This window comes from Vombatus ursinus, unplaced genomic scaffold (genome assembly GCF_900497805.2).
Source record: "Vombatus ursinus unplaced genomic scaffold, bare-nosed wombat genome assembly UNPS02014832.1, whole genome shotgun sequence".
NCBI lineage: Eukaryota > Metazoa > Chordata > Mammalia > Diprotodontia > Vombatidae > Vombatus > Vombatus ursinus.
The window spans coordinates 42,871,578-42,877,577 of record NW_020954610.1 but is presented as its reverse complement, the minus strand read 5'-3'; positions in this window follow the sequence as shown (position 1 = coordinate 42,877,577).

Sequence of the window (6,000 nt, the reverse complement as noted above, 5' to 3'; positions counted from 1 at the left end):
AAAATTAAAGAAAACTCCAAGGTTTGAAATCTGGGTAACTTGAAGTCTCAGTGGTACCCTCAGTAGAGACAGAGAAGCTTAGAAGAATGAAGGTTTAGGGAGAAATAGTTGGCCTGTACAAAGTTAAGCCAAGCCAAGTCAACAAGTATTTATTAACTGCCTCCTATGTATTAGGGATAAGATTTGGGGCTACAAAGAAAGGCAAAAACCATCTCTGACCTCAGAGAATTTACATTCTAATGGGGGAGAGAAGTTTGTAGACAACTACGTACAAACATGATATTTAGAGGATAAATTGGAGGTAATCTCAGAGGGAGGCACTAACATTAAGGGACCAGGAAAGGCTTCCTGTAGAAGGTGGGATTTTAGCTAAGACTTGCGAAAAAAAGAACAAGATAATTTTTAGCACTGTATAAAGATTATCTTACTTGCTCCCCAAAACAAATTTAATAATCTAAGAACTAAAGGTATTATTTTTTCTGTTTTATGGATGAGGAAACTGAGGCACAAAAGGACACATGGCTTGTTTATGGTCATACAAACAAAAGTGTCAGAGGTAAGTGTTGGACTGAGGTTCCTCTTTACTTCAGCTACAACCCTCTCCCACATCACACTTTCAATTTTCCATGGGAGATTTATTTGATGCTATCCGACAGACACTTGGGATGGAAGTCCAGGAAAATAATTAGGGTTAGATATGTAGATATGAGAATCATCTATTTGTGATGTTGTTGTTTATTCTTTTCAGTCATGTCTGACTCTCTGTGACCCAATTTGAGGTCTTCTTGGCAAAGTTACTGGAGTGGCTTACCATTTCCTTAACTGAGGCAAACAGAGTCACACAGCTAGTAAGAGTCTGAGGCCAGATTTGAACTCACCAAGATGAGTCTTGCTTACTCCAGTCCTGGCACTCTCTATCCACTATGCCACCTGTATAGAGATGACAATTAAACCTACCATGACTGATAATTCACCAAAGGATAGTGTTTGTGTGTGTGCCTGGCACAGAGTAGGTACTTAATAAGTGTTTATTGACTCTGACAAACTTCTGATCCTTGTAAAACCTCCTGTGTTAGATGTGAGTCTGACTCATGCCAAGTACCCTTTATTTCAAGTTCAGTAATAAAATAAAATGAAGGACTAGTAGGTTATTCAACAATTAACAAAAAGAGATAGCATAGAAAGGTTTTTCAACAAGGACACTCTAACTTAGCTTGGGTACCCTCTTCTCTATTTGGAAATGTCAGCAGGACACGGTTTATGTGGTCTTGAGACCTCTGCCAAGTCTGAAAGTTCTGACTTCATGTAGGAGGGCCTTTTTGTGCCCTTAGGTGACCAGGAAGTTCAGCAATATGGCCAGAGACAATCAGGAAGTCAAGGGAGGCATGAGCTTTAATTCTCTTAGCCAATTGAATTCCAGGGAAACTTTGTCCCTTTCAAGGAAAAACTCTCCCAACCCACTTTGTTATGGGGGTAGGAGAGAACCCTAGTAGATAGTGGTTTTCTCACAGACAGCAATCTTGTTCTTTTTCCAAGATACTTGGAATCTTGATTTGTTCTTATGACAAAATGATTTGATGTCTTTTCTAGATCTAGGATTCCATTAATTTTGATTACAAAAATAACTTCTGTCCACATTTGTTCAATCTTCATAATTTGCTGCTCTTGTAGCATGCTTATCTTCCCAGAACTTTAACAGAATAAGGGGAGTATGGATTCTGAGGACTTTCATAGAGACAGTACCCTCTTTCATAATCTACCAAAAGGGGGGAATGAGAAAATAGGGTATGAAAATAGGCAGAGTAACTCTTCATCCCTAGGGGAGGTAGCCCTCATGAAAACATTTACTTATATGGATGGTGGATTGGACGAAGGAACAAAAGGGTACAAAGGATGACAGTTTTAGGCAGGTGTTCCTTCTACAGAAACCTTGTATAAAAGTTTTAATTTTACATAAGGCTTCATGTTTTTTACTCATTATCTTATCTGATCCTTGCAACAATCCTGTGTATTAGGCACTGTTATTGTCTCCATTGTGCACAGATGCAAAAACTCAGACTCAAAAAGGACATGGAATTCACCCAAAGTCACTTGACTAGGGGGTGTTTGAAGTGAATTCAAACTCAGAATTCCAAGTCCAAAGTACCTTCCATTATGTCCATTTCTACTATGTCCAATAGCACAGAATTCACTTTAGCCTTAAGGTCTGAGGACTCTGTCCTGAGAGATGACCCCTGCAATTGAAAGTTGGATAGAAGAAAAAGTTGATCTAAAGCACAAGGGAAATATCTGTGCTCATTAAAAAAGTACTATATTCCTGCCTAGGTTAAGCAGAAAGGATCTTGGTTTATAGGGTACTATCTGAAAGAACCATTCACTGTGAACTGCATGGAGTTCAATTCATCTCTGTGAGAAGGAAGGAAGACTGAGTCACCCTCTGTTAATGAAAAACCTAATGTGGGGAACAGAAAATGGCCCCACCCATGCTCCAGAGGAGAACTTAAGACTTTCACAGTATATAACTAAAATCTTTTCTCCTTTCTTTGCCTTTTTCTAAGAATAGATTGAAACATCTAGCTGTGCTTGAAAAGAATACGTTTCTATCACTCTCCCTGTAGTCTTCCAAGCTTTTGACATTTTCTCCAGGTCAGAGACATTGCATGCAAATACCTGTCTGTCTATTCATGTTCTGCCATTCAGGCAGTGAGGCAAAAAATCTGGACTCAATCCCTGCTTTGGAATAATTGCTTTGCAAACAGGATGCCCATAATCCATTTTCATTATTAATACTCCAGTTAAGAGTGAGGTTCCGTATTTGTTTTCTTATAATGAGTGCTGCCTTACAAAGGAGAAGATGAAATTTACAGCTTAGCAAATTTCACCCAGTCAAGGCTTCAGAATTCCCTCCTGTGTTACAGATTTAGATTTATGAGATTTCTAATCCCAGGGAAGCAGTGGCTAGATAGACAAAAGATGTAGGGTATGTTTTGTTTTGTTTTTTTTTAACTCCAACACCAATTGCATGTGTTATTTTGCACAATGTCCTGTCATGTCTCTAGCTCATTGTATGTTCCTGATTTTTAATCTAAGCCCCATAGCTCCTTGGACAGTTTCCATACTGTAAGATTGCAAAATCAGGGAGCAGGATTGCTGGCATGGACTGTAACAGGGTTCCGAAGTGATTGTCAAGCAGGGTTTAATTCAGATATAGCTAGCGCAGCTGCAGTGCTTGGCTCAGCTACTCAGCAAAAACCTGGTTAGCTTATAGACACATTTTAGAAAAAAACCACTTGATCTAGCAGTGTTTCCCAAAGAGAAGTACAGGACTTGGTGGGGAAGGCTGTTATTATTTCCCTATAACTTTCCTTCTAACTCAGTGGAAGGTATTTTTCTATTAAAAGAAAAGAGTCCATTAATACGATGAGCCTTTAGCTACCAGGAGGGTGCCTGCAGCTAACTAGAAGAAGTGCCTGATAACTAGTATTTTTTTTTTAAAAACTGATCAATTACAAGCTGGTTTCTCACCACCAGTCAGAAATACACCATAAATTTGCCTACGGGCGAAAGGACTGAATCCCTTGGAGGGTTTCCAGTTTGAAATATTCCTTTTTCCCTTTAGATGACTGGTTCAAGCCCAGTTTGAATCTGTAGTGACTGAGTTAGTTATTTTTATTGAGCTCTTTGGTGACAGGTGCTTTTGTGATAAAAACAAATTGGCACTAATTGGGTATTCTCGTTGTCAACTTGGCAGCAGAGACCAACCCTTGCCCAGGCCATAGAGTCTGGATATTAAAAGGCAAGGGGAGCCAACAGTGACCATAGTCAATCTGTTCCTTGAGAAATACTAGCTTTCAATGGAGCAATTTTCAGCATAAATTTAAAAAAAACTATTCATGAAGCAGCAGTGCAAAATAAGTTGTATGTGATAACTAGTCTTGGTGACCATGGGGTTCTAAGAATGTATGATTCTCATATTAAAAAAAACATTCATGAGAACCACTAACCAATGAGTATACATATATGCATAATGCATACATACATATAATATATATAAATACATGCATAAATGTATATATGTAATGTATGTAACACAAGTGAATTTATCTTTACCATTTAGAGACATGTTCTAATATATACCTATCTATCTATCTATCTATCTAACTATCCATCTATCTATCTATCTACCTTTCAAAATGGAACCCTACATTTCCAGGAGTTAAAGGATCTTAGAGATCATCTATTTAGTCAGGCCTCATCATTTTACATTTGAGGAGAGGTACAATGACTTGCCCAAGGTGACACATATAGGTGATGATGGATAAAAGAGACTAGTACCCAATCTCCTAACTCCTATCTCAGCAATCTTTCCATGAAGTGCCGCCATTTTAATAAAGAAAAAGTTTTCAGAATATGACATTATATTCTCAAGGGCAATGTAGTGTACTGTATATTAGAAGACTGGGTTACAAGTCTTCATCCAATCCCAATTATGGTATGTCAAGAAAATCATTGAACTTTTTTTTAAACATCCTACTGATTTCAAATTTGGTTCAATTCAACAAAAATTTATTAGGCATCTATTGTGTACAAGGCACTATGCTAAGTTCTGGGTCTACAAAGACCAAAATAATCCTTGCCTTCATAGAACTTACCTCCTATGAAAGAATATAACATATATATATATATATAAGTAAATATAATAAATAAATGAATATAAAAATATTAAAAAAAACAAAAGCATTTTAAGAAGCAGAGAGCGCCAATAACAAGGGGAAAGGGATCAGGAAAGACCTCAGTAGGAGGAGATACCTGAAGTGTGTTTTGAAGAAAGCTGGGGATCCTGGGGTGGGGATACTGGATGAGGATGCGTTCTAGAGATGAGGGATTATTTGTACAAAGAGATGGAAGTAGGAGATGAAATGTCTGTGTACTAGGAATAGCTAGCAAGGCAGTTTGATCAGAATGGAATATTTGTCAAGGGTATTTAGATCAGACTTATTATTTTGTTGGTATAGGGCATTCTCAAATGAGGGTACTTCCTCTACTAACGCAGGCTAACTCCTCTGTAAGTCTTCTTGGGACCATCCAGAAGAGAAATGATCTACCCAGGGTCACAGAATCAATATGTGCCAGCGACAGGACTTTAACCCAGGTCTTCTTGACTTCAAGGCTGGCTCTTATCCACTACCCCCACACTGTCTCTACAAGGGGGACTAATGAAATGTGAGATAAGGGGCATGTGGGATCCAGATTCCAATCTCACAGAATGAGAAGAAATGAATTGTTATGTAGTAATGAGTCTAAGTAGCTTAAAAGATAAGTATAGAAAGAAAGATGAAAAAAAAAAAACTAGTACAATTTTAGAGGAACTTATTTGTTACTTGTGAATGATCTCTTTGGCCTGCTCTCATTGGCCTTTCATAGCATAAAGTCTTGGTGGCCCCTTGGGAAGAGTTATACTGACTCACCAAACATACACTAATGATCCACTAGGGGGAAGTAGAGGTCAATTTGTTCCCAGGCTAGTTGTGGTAAAGCGATTTGCGTTGTGTAATTAAGGGCAGGTAATAATGAGTAGACAAGACTTATGAAAAGGAGAATATGAAATGCCATGCCCTGGCATGTGGATGGGTATATCTTGGAACAACTTCCATGCAGCCATCTGAGCAGAGTGAAGTGACTCTCCTTTTCTTGCTTTAAGTAGCATCTGGGGAAGTGATTATCAGGATTTAAGCCTTGGTGCTCATAGTGGGTAAGAGTTTCCAGCCAACAATGTTCTTTGGTGGTCATTTTATAGAGACAGAAGGTTGGAGGGAGGATGCTTTTCAGAGTCTGCTAGAATAGAGATTAAGCCAATTCTTAATTATCTCTGGAAAGGAGCCACTTATCTAATATGCATAAATGAACCCCTCAGATAATCCAAAAAACCTCTTCTTCCATCTAACCTTTTACCTGAGCAATTAACAAGTAGCTTAACTGACAGATTTGTATTTCCCTTTC